The following is a 12003-nucleotide window of genomic DNA, read 5'->3' as shown; positions in this document are numbered from 1 at the left end:
ATTTTTCAGACTGGTAGGAATATTAAGCAGTAACAAATTCAATTTTCCTGGAGAAAAATAAGTTGCAGATTGTTGCTGAGTAAAATAAGGAGAGTGGTATTTGAAACTTCAGAGTCCTTGGGAAAAAAACCCCACAAATTTGTTCTGGAATAAATGCTGTGATTTGCATTGGGAAGATTACACTTAGGCATTTAAAGTACATGGTGAGATCGTTAGTGTTCATCCATCAAGATTTAAAAGGCTCAAACTATTTTATCTTGAGCTATCATAATTTACAAATGCACTTGTTTAAAGAAAAGTCAAAATAATTTCAAAATCTATCAAAGTATAATAACCAACATAAGCATGCATTTTAAAAAAAATAATAAATGGTATTTGTATCACCGCAAAATTAAAGCTGTAATGTTTGCAGGGAAAATACCTGTCTGTTCTTTAAAAATGGTCTCAGAGGGTCATATGCTAGCAGTACAATGTTTAAATAATTTAAACTTCATTCATTTGAGGTGAATAATCTACAATTTCTATGTGGAGCGGAACAAAAGAGTATTCAACCCAATTAGTTTAACATGCAGCAAAGAATAATTTCAAGTCGGCAGTAAGCCTCAAATTTACTGAACATATCTGTTAGGCATTAAATAATGTAATGAAAAATGACAAACAGCATGATATTTTCTAGTAAGGCCACAGATCAGAATATATTTACCCTTTCTATCTCAGAGTAAAATAAAAATAGAAGCAGTTTTTAACCGGAACCATATGAAATGCATTTCTCTAGGACTTAGGTAAAGAAAGCTCTGGGAAGGAGGTATTGAAAGCACAATCTTTGGATTTAAACAAAGGCAATAAGACATTATTATCACAGATACAAGAATTTTTTGGTCTGGTGAATAGAATTATTAGATAATTATTTGCTTTTATGTTTAGTATAAATATCAGCAGCATTCTGTGAATAACATTGTAATCTGTTTCACAGTGATAGTGTCTGTTCCGCTGAGAAATCAGGGTTTTTCTGTGCAGATACTGGACCTCCTAGAATGGTGGGGGTTTTATCTGCTACACAATTTTCTCAATGAGGAAGAAGTACTTTACCGTATATTCACACAGTAAGCCAGAAATTGAATTCACAAGATTTGATTTCTGTGCTTTCTCTCAACTGTGAGACCACACAAATATCACCTTTTTGATGAAAAGCAAACACGATGGTGACAATAAAATGAAAAATCTGTGTTTTAATGGAATTTAAAAAAAATGCTTTGCATGTTTCCCTGATGCACAGAATATTCTTGTGTTTTATTTTTATCATGTGCTTCAACACAAAATAACACAAAGGAAAGACAGTTCTTCAAGGAAAATACAGAGTTAGCATGATTAGTGTTGGACCCTGCTATATGTTCTTAGATCATCTGTCAAGCCCAGGCTGTGTCTGACATATTTAATGGTTACCAGTTGAATAGTTACCACTTAAGTAGCAATGCTTCAGATGGAAAAAAAAAAGTTCACATAAATTAGCCCAAAAGCTTTGTTTTAAGCCCTGAAAGTTAATATCTTGCTACAGAGGACAAAATAAATTTTGTAGGCTTCATGCTGCAGTATTCGAGAGGATGCCAGCAATATGTTGAGTTTAAAAAATCAGGAAAGACCCAGGCGTGGGGGCGCAGATTTGTAATCCCAGTACTTGGCAGACTGAGACAGGAGGATCGTGCGGGTTCGAAGCCAGCCTCAGCTACTTAGTGAGGCTCTCAACAACTTAGTGAGACCCTGTTTCCAAATAAAAATATAAAAAAATAGGTCTGAGAGTGTAGCACGGAGGTAGAAACCCCTGGATTCCATCTCTAGTAACACACACACACACACACAAAAGAAAAAAAAAATCAAGAAAGAAACTCAAAGTTATTATTTAACCATTTTTGCTGGATAGCAGTCCTTTGAAATCAAAAGTAACTGATAAAATCCCATGAGGACAAATATAATTATGATATACACAGAAACATCATGTTAATGCAATAAAATGACCAATTAGTCAATTGTGTACACTGAACCAAATTCAATATAATTACATTTCAAAGTTGGGAGCAGGTTATCTATCCTTGGACTGTTCAGTCATGTATGACACAGATGAGGAACTGGAAGCCAGACTTTAATGAAACTTTTGGAAAAATCCCTCCATTGCTTCATGACTATCTACAAATTTGCCCCAACCCTGGGATGCAGGAACAACTGAAATTAGGTTATTATCATACTTCGAGTAATAAGTGTGAAGCTGTAGCTATCATGCCTTAGATTCTGACTCCTTAAAAAAATAACACAAAGCATTACCAGGAGGAGTAAATGCTCTGAAATTTTCTAGCTAAGGGAAGGAAAAAACAAAAAACCAACCAAAGCATTTGTATTCAATTTAAATGATGCACTTCGATCTTATTTTTATTCTTTTTAACCAAAAAAAGCTACAAAATGTTTGGTTCCAACTCAACTTCAGAAATGAGCAACAATTTTATTTCAGCAAACATATTTAAGCATTACCATTTTCAGTGCTGGGGATGTCGCTCAGAGGAGAGCATTAGCCTAGCATGCAAGAGGCCATGGGTTCTATCCCTAGTACCGAAAAAAGAAATTCCATTTTCTTTCGGGAAATATTTCTCAAATGGAGGTCATGAAAAATAAATATTTTAACTTCCACGGACATGCACAAATATGGTCCTGGCACTGAGATTAGATGCTTTGCCTGAGCTTCTGTGCAGTGACAGGGATGTCTTCCTCCCTTTGCTAGGTGGCCCCTTTGCATTACCTCTCCTGACCTCATTCCCTGAGTAGCCTCGACAGGTTTCATCGTGATTTCAGAGGGCTGGATTTAAGGGCTTATGTTCAATGATAAATATTATTTTAAGATTTTCAATTTTAGCCATCTGCTATACAAATAATTTTCAATTTCAATATTAGCATATAGGAGGTATAATGAGAAAAAAGGCAGAACAATAGAAATGATTTTTTCCCTAATTAGCAGATGCAAATGAACTAGCTCTATTTTTCTCTCTTGAAATGTTTTACTCTGACAACAGCCCTTCTCCCACCTTGTGTTCCTGGGAGAACATCTCATGAGGTATTTCTAGACAGAGTTACTGTTTGTTAGGCTTTATGCGTAAAGCCAGTATGAGAGACAAAGAATGAAGGCGGATCCCTTGAGTGTGTGAGAACTAGAGGGCAACAGCTACTGAATATAAATCCCAATTTTTGCTTTTTTATCCACTTGATTTTAAGGTGACTATAAGTGGCATCAGTGCTGGAAGCTGTGACTCATGGCTGTAATCCCAGTACTCTGGGAGCTGAGATATAAGACAAGAGGGTCAAAGGTTCAAGGCCAGCCTCAGCAACTTAAGGGATACTGTTTCAAAAAAAAAATGATAATAAAATAAAATAGATCTGGTGGTGTAGCTTGGAGGTAGAATGTCCCTGGTTTCCATTCGTAGTATAGAACACACACACACACACACACACACACACACACACACACACACACCAGCATCAGGAGTGATTCGCGGAGGGTCAGGCAGAGTCTCAGTGCTTCTCTATTTTAGTATCAAAGCCTACCTACCTCATCTGTAAAATGAAAAGATTATCTCCAGTACTGCAGTCCTACTGCAGAGTCTGGAAATCTCTGATACACCTGAAACAACTCAATGGTGTGCACAAAGTCATTCAACAAACACTAGCTATTATCTTTTTTTTTGGGGGGGGATGATTATTAAAAAGTTCCTAAATTGTTTTAATTGTGAAAAGTAAAAAAATATACTTTAACCTCATAGGTACTGACTTAGGACTTTCTAGGTCTAAGGCAAGATGTTAGCAGTGGTGGGGGCACCAGGGTGATTTAAGACAGTCCCTGCCTCTTAAAGACTAAGTACGGAGGTGTGTTTAGATCTCCTGCTTCTTCAGTAGACAGCTGAACAACTCAAAAAATTTCCACATTCTACATAGGCCTGGTCTGTTGGAGAAGAGAATGGTTTAGATATTGAGGTGGAAAAGTAGGGCAGCAGAATCTGCTACCGAGTCTGTATTTTAGAAACACTACTTCTCTTGAGGATATAACTAAAGGAGACAGTTCAGATTTGGGGATGAATGTGGGAGAGATGTTTCTTTTTATTATTTCAGAGTAGTTAAATTTTGTAGAGGTTTCATTTTTATATAGTTATGGAGAAAACAGGTTATCACTAAATTTATGCAGTAGAATTCATTCATTTACCATTTTCATAACAAGTGGCAAAAGAAAACTGATGGAACAATAAAATACATTTTAATGTTTTTTTTTTGTAGTACTGGTACTGGGATTCCTGGAAACCTTGCTACCTCAGAGCTACACTCCAAAACATATTACATACATATACATATATACATATATACATATATATATATGTATATATATATATACATTTTTTTTTTTTTTGAAACAGGGTCTCTTAAGCCAGCGAGGCTGGCTTTGAATCTGCACCATCCTCCTGTCTCTGCCTCTCAAGCGCGGGGATTACAAGCCTGCACCACCACGCCCAGCCATTTAAATGTATTCTAAAAAAATTTTGTATTAAAATGTATTCTAAAGAAGCTTGTCATTGGAAGTATCTGGTAGGAGTCGACCCAGTAAAATATCCTGTGCTTTGGGGAAATACTCTGGTTCTAGGCTATCTTCATTCCTACATGGCTAATCTTAGAAGTGGCACATTGTAGGCACAACATGGGTGACAAACTTTATGACTTATAATTTATGCTGTCTAGGTTAGCTTATTAGTAAATCGTCTATCACCTTCTAAAAACAAAACCTTATTTCAATTTAATAAAGACATTGAGCATGGTAAAGCATTAGAATCCCAGTTGTAAGGAACCAACATTTCCAAAGAGTTCAAGCACCACTGATATAGAATGCATTTACAGCATGGCATTTGTAAAGCCTTACTAGTGCCAGGTCATTTAGCAAAGAAAGACTTTGAATAGGCAATAAATAGTGTTTGGGGCACTAGAACTGCTGCTAAAAGTGACCATAAATCCCTATGTAGTATATTTGGACATCGTGGTTGTTCAAGAGTCAGAACTCTTCTATGAGAGTAGAAATCTATACTAATATAAAAAAAAACACAAACCAAAGTTATTTGTGGGTGCTCATTTATCAATATTTATTTATTTTAATTAATTAATTAATGAGTTAATTAGTTAATTTTTTGTGGTAGTAGGTATGTAACTCAGGGGCAATCTACCTCTGAGCTATACCGCCAGCCCTATTTTATTTTTTATTTAAAAAAAATTCTCACTAAGTTGCTGAGGCTGATATTGAACCTGTGATCCTTCTGTCTCAGTGTCCCAAGCACTAGGATTATAGGTGTTGGCCATAACACTCAGCTCTATTTATCAGTACTTAATGAGGGGCACTAATAAAATAAAAAAATAATAAATATAATAAAGTAATAAAATATGTCTTGGTGGACAGAAAAGTGAAAAGCTGTGTTATTAATTTCTACTAGTTATACTAACTCTTCTGCTAGTTTTTAAGACCAGATTTAATACATGACTTTTTCACAATAAGGTCAGAGATGATCTCAGTGTGTCTATTCTCCCTTAACATTAGTGTTATTTTCTGCACTAAACTAATATTTGGCCATATCTATTCCCACATTTCCAAACAGCCTGGTTTATGTATTTCCCTATTTCATTTTACTCCTAGTTATCTCTATTTAAGGGAAGATCGGGGACAACTGAATATTTGAAATGAGAGCAATACTGAAGCATTTGACCACTAATGTAGTCACAGCCTTTCATATATACAGCCATCAAATTGAAGAATATTATTCTCTAAATAATTTAAATTATATATCATGAAGCTGCTTACTAGTAAATCGAGAAATTCTAAAACTTTTCCAACCATTTATTAATTTTTAAAAAGTTACTTTGGGTTTGTTTGAAGTGTCAACCAGAAGCTGACATAGGGAACTTTCCCAATGATTTCCTCCAATATACTGATGGTCAGTGTGTCTCAGGCTTAACAGTAGATGAATATAACCAGAGGATAATACCAGGGTTATAACCAGAGGATAATGATGTAAAGTACCCCTTCCTAATGGCCAGTGCACTTGGCTATTAGCTCTTCTTACATGGGCTGGGCCCTTAGAGTAACTACGTCATCCTTAATCATTTCTGAGGGGCAGCTGGGCACCTCCAGTAGCCCTATAGCCACCTCTTCTGTCCTGGTACTGTGGTCAGCATCTATAATGTGTCCTCCTTAAAAGCTCATTAAAGCAGGGTCCCCAATGCAGTAAGGTTCAAAGGTGAAATAACTGGATTATGAGGACTCTGACCTCATTTGTGGATTAAATTTTTGATATATTAATAATTTGGATTTACTGGGTGGTAACTATAGGCAGGTGAGGCATGGCTGGAGGGAGTGGGGTTTGGAGGCTTGGTCTTGGCGACTACACCTGTCCATGGCTTCCCTCACTCTCCATTTCCCCTCTCCTTCCTGGCTGCTATGACTTGAATAGCTTTCCTCTGCCTTGACCTTCCGCTATACTGTTTCTTCCTTGGAATCAGTCAGCTGTAGTCTGAACCTCTGACTCTGACAAATAAACCTTCCCTCCTCTAAGCTGTTCTTGTAAGGTGTTTTGGTCACAGTGGTGAAAAGTTGACACCTTTGCCTATTGGTTCCCCTTGACCCAGCTATAGTCCATTAACACTGTACCAAGCAGTATCATTAGATGACTTAGAATTTCAATACCAAGATAATTTCTGTATAACAGCCAGTATAGATGGATGCATTCCAAAATTGTAACAGTCAGTACAACTTGACTTAGTTCTTGCCAACTAAATATCCACCTTGTCTGAAATTCTGCTGATAGAGAACACAGAAAACCCATACACAGACTGGATCCTAAATGCTTGGAAGCACAGGGATTAATTCGAATTTCTCAAACCCTGTGGATTGACCTAATCCAGTCCAGTATTACTACAGATATGGCTTTGCATAAAGTCATCAGGAACAAACTTGTAAATCCTGCTGTAGTCCATCTTTTTACTAGGCCATGACGACTCTCATTGGCTTTAATAAGAGCACTTTTAGCCAGAATCTGTAGGCTTCTAGGGAATGGAAAGAAGGTAGAAAATCCAGGAAGCTTAATACACAGCCAGTATAGATGAATGCATTAATACACAGCAAGAAGCTGGTGGGATTCTTTTTCTTTTATCGGACACTGTGTCTGCTGACAAGAGAAAACCAAGAGTGTGGAACTTGCTAGATAAGGACCCAAACATCCTTTAGGTGCCCAACACACCATCGGTCTTATTGTTGCTAGTGCTCTATTTACATTAAGTATCTATCACTTTCAAAACAATCCCATATATCATGCAGACTCTAAAGGCAATGTTTGTGCTACCATTCCTAAAGTTGCTTAAGGAAAAAGCAGTTTCTGTTGCCCTAGATAGGCAGGGCTTTAGGCTGCAGTTTGAGAAATTAAATGTTCAAGGCTTTCGGCACTTCTAGTTCTATTTGGAAAAGGACAGGGACCTGGCATTTGGAAAGCATTTGCTCTCCATTAAACTTATCGAACCTTGACAAAACAGAGAGGCCAAAAATTAGTCTGCCACCGGCCAGGGCTGGGCTTTCCAAAACCGATAAGGACAGTGAAAACAATATCCCTGCCATTTATAATCTTCAGCGTGATTCTGTCACAATTTAACCCAAAAGAACTTCACAATCTGAAAGAGAATCTCTAGATTTTTTTCTTATGGCAAAAGAAGAAAATGTTTGACCACAATTTCCTCTTTTGCTGCTTCTTGCTCACAACTGCCCTCTTAGCCACAGAATAAAATATGGATGTGTCTCCACCTCTCCTGACTCCACTGGAGGAAGCTGACATTCATCAACTGGAGGAGTGAGTGGTCAGTAGGTCAAATGTATTCCACCAGCCAGGTCTTGGTATTCTAATCCCTTGAACTGTTTAACATAGTAAAGTAATGCCAGTCTAGTCTTTTTGGCCTCAACAACATCTCGCCTCTGGGTGGTACAAGGATTTTCCTACTTTCCAGCCTAAGAAACAACCATTGTCCTGTTGTGTGAAACATTTGATCGGCTCTAGCAATGGATGCCATCAACTGGTTTGCTAGATTCTTTATTTAGGAATGGAAAATAGGGGTTAGATAGTTTGAAATCCAGGTTTTTAAAAGCTTGGCCCATACTGTGTAATGATTTGAATCATATTCCATTTGTTAAGCATCAAAATTTCTCGCTGCATCCCATTATTTACAGCATTAAGTCCAGCTACAATAATAGCTCCTTAAGTCAATAAATACCCACTATAAAGTTTGAAAGACAACATGTGCAACATTTGATTCAGCTATCCACAGTGAGTGAAGGCAGACTGGAGAGGTCCAGTGAGCGACAGGCCAACTCTAACCTGGGGCAAGCCATTCAACATCTAGCAGTTATCATGGTTGCTCCAGAATTTTCCAAGCAGGAGGCTACCACATTTCTCTGTCCTGTGCACCTCAAGATGGGAGACAGAGTCGAAGAGAAATAGCCAAAAGCAGATAGATTGCAGGGAGGAAGAGTGGACAATAGCCTACTAAATAAAAGGGCTTCCTAGGCCAGAAATCACTTCGGCAAATCCTATCTTGGAGACTGTAATTCTACAAGGGAGGCTGCCAACCATGAACTCAGTTACCCACAAATGACATCCTTGGAGTGAAATCCCAGGTGTATATATTTTATTCCCCTACCAGGGCTTCATTTTTTCCAACCTTTTTCTTCCCTCTATGCGGTTACCCAGACTATTTCATGTGCTTATTGGCATGTTATGAAACATGGAAACAATTAGAGGCTGCACATTCTAGGGCACAGGAATGAGTTGCTACAGAATCAATGAACTATGCAGAACTTGAGAGGATTTGGCAGTATAGATGGAAACTGTGGAATGAAACCCACTAGCTGTATCTTATATCACACAGTCCATTCTAGGACAGTTTTAAATTGATCTATGAGTTCAGGCAGCAATCGCACTTTACCTTCAAAATAGCCAGATTTAAATGCATTTTTATATTTTGTTTCTTTATATACCCTAATAAAACTCGTATAAAATATTCAACTTATACTTTTCAGGATTGAGAACTGGATGTACAAATGCAAATAGTCTCAGTTGATGATTCTTTCAAGGCCACAATTGAGAGGGAATGATTTGAAAGTCAAAGAACTTAAGTTTTCAGAGGACCAACTTAAGTCCTAAATTGCATTTCTTCTTTGTAAGGGCTTCTTTAGCAATTCAAATGCTAGGAATTCTCGGTTTTCCGGAAAGAGGCCAGAAAAACTTTTAGCATATGCTGTGGAACCCAGCAGCCTTTTATCTCAATGAAATGCTTTAATTCAGAGAAGGTTACAAGCACTGCTGGTAAACCTCAGGCCCCAACAAGATGAGAGTGAGCCAGGCCAGGCAAAACAGAAGGCTTGAAAATGGAGGCTACTTCTAAGGGGAGAATTTCCTAGCACTGTAAGATAAGTAAGTAAAGGGAATAAAGAGGGAACGCAAACCTAAACCAAAACAAAATGTGGTGTTAAGAATATATTATTGTTAGTGACAATTATCACTAATATAACCCATGTCTATAGTACTCATGATTTTCCTGTTGTATTGCTTCAAGATAAGGCTACAGTGATGACTTATTTTGGTCTACTTGCAGACTGATTAAAAGCCCCCACCCCCACCCCCGGCCCCAGGTAGGACCTACATTCTGGAGGTTGCATCTTAGGATAAAGCAAGTGCTAAAGAACCCCATGAACTGAGCTCATCTCTCTTCTTGTCTAAAATGTATGGGTATGCTGCACTGAGAAAAGGGGCAGAAGTAACCATGTACAGTGGCTCTGTGAGGTTGGCCAGGGTTCACTGTCAAACACAGAGAAACAAATTAAGTTCTTTTGGGGAGGGCAAAAGCTGATTTTTGTCATATTTTTTAGTCTTTTTATTTTTTGAAACAGGATCTCACTAAGTTGTGAAGGGCCTTGCTAAGTAGCTGAGGCTGTCTGGGAGCCATGATCCCCTTGAATGCTGGGATTACAAATGTGTGCCACCATTCCCGGCTAAAATCTGAATTATTTACAGGCTAGCTTTAAGAGAAACTGACGTTGTAATGGTAAAGCTGCCAACCTCTACCAGACAAAAACAGTTGAGACTCATAGAGCCACATCCTTATCTCAGTCAATACCTTTCCATGTAATCCAAAAAGGGAGAGATGAGGCTTGGAGGGGGCAAGTAACAAGCTCATTGTTATAGAGCTAGTAAGGACTAGAGTTGAGATCTGAGCCAAACGTGACTGCAGAGCACACCTATTGCGAACTATGCCATGTTCCTGATTACCCCCTTTTCTGTGATGGTGGTGTCCCCTTGGGGCCTCCTATACTATCTTCCCTTTTCTCTTCTCTGTTCTTCACCCAGAATCTACACTCAACAGGTATTCTTGTGTATTTCTAATTCATAGACGTGTTTACACATATACATACACACTTTCATATACCATAGAGAGGAATAATATTTTGAGGACCCGAGCCTTAACCTACATAGTGTGATTTCAGGCACTGGTCACTGGAGAGATGACTTGTTTAAACTACATGGACCACCTCTCTTCATGAGGGAGATGACAGGCAGTAGAGCCCAGCTAGTTCAAATATCTGCTTTGAGGTCGACTGCTGGGAATTGGGAATTCTCTCAAGTTCCCAGGTCAGCCCACAGAACCCACAACGTTCCTAAAATATGGAGGTATATATTTCAGTAACAACTAACCACTATTTATAACATTGCTTTTATAGTGTGCAATTTAATTCAATCCAAGCTCTTGTTTGAAAACCAAGAGGCACCACCTTCCTCTTTCTTCTTGCTACTTTAGGTACCAGAGCAACTGGACAGGGAAGGGGTGAGGCGGCAGAGTGTGAGGAAGGAAGGTGGATGAGCAGTTGAGATCATCCGAGGCACCAGTGCTTTGTTAAATTTTCCAGTGACATTGGGATATTTCTTCCCAAGTGTTCTAGAATGCAGAACAAAAGGCTGTGGGGTATGAAGGGTTGTGGCTCATTTGTGCTTCCAGACTGATGATGACCGAGAGTTCCCAACTGCCTACTGGCTTATGCAGGTCATCGCAAGTTTGGGTATGGGCTGATCCACTACAGAATAAAAAAAATCACAAGACAGCATTTTAATTGGCCTCCTTAGGCCATTTAACAAAGAAGAAAGCTAACTTGCATGAGCAAAGAGTAATTAATGGAGGGAGCAAACAAAGGTTCATTTAGTAACTTCCAAATAAGTTCCTCTGTCTGGGGGGTAGGGGAGAAGGTGGCCTGCAACAGAAAGATAAACTGTAGGTATTTAAGTCACAATGCCTTCCGCCAAGAACTGCTCATTACCATCAGATGTGGCAGTCACGGTGGGGCCAGTTAGAACTAACTTTATTATTAGAAGCAATTAGGGAGAAAAGGGGGCAGAATTTCATTTGGTTATTTCAAAACAAGTTTTGGTGCACAGTTTAATGAAGGCCTGCAGTGTCAAGATAAAATGTGTGTTTTACTGAAAACAGCTTTTGCAAATGACTGCTTGTTACCAGCTGGTATCTGCAGGCAGAGCAGACTGGGCAGGTTGGATTTACATGCATTCTGTAATATAATAGTTCAGCTGTCTCAGCTCGGCACAAATGTTACTAGGGTAGTATGGCCCAATGGTGAGGCCCACGTGCTCTGGAACCACAATGTCTGTCCTTAATTCCTACCTCTGACCTTGGATGCTGAATGACCTTGAGTAACCTTGTATAATTTTCTAGGCCTTAGTTTACTCATATGTAAAGTGGAGTAATCACAGTAATGTTATCTCATAGGGTTTTTGTGAAATGTCAATGAACTTAATACTCATTTTAACTGTTATATCCAAGGATCATTTGGGCTAGGGTCATTTTTAAAGAAACCGCATGCTAGAGAGGGGTTACACTGAGTACAAATCA

General features: G+C 38.5%; 1 protein-coding gene across 10 annotated transcripts in view; it reads right to left on the bottom strand.

The window, feature by feature from the left end:
• The window catches only part of PTPRD (protein tyrosine phosphatase receptor type D), a gene marked incomplete at both ends in the record, with an annotated part of 415865 nt that overhangs the window by 49178 nt on the left and 354684 nt on the right, over positions 1-12003 (bottom strand). The window lies entirely within an intron of this gene.

This window comes from Muscardinus avellanarius, assembly GCF_963383645.1.
Source record: "Muscardinus avellanarius genome assembly, chromosome: 13".
In the NCBI taxonomy this organism is placed as follows: Eukaryota; Metazoa; Chordata; class Mammalia; order Rodentia; family Gliridae; genus Muscardinus; species Muscardinus avellanarius.
This window is presented reverse-complemented; position numbering and strand designations above follow the sequence as displayed.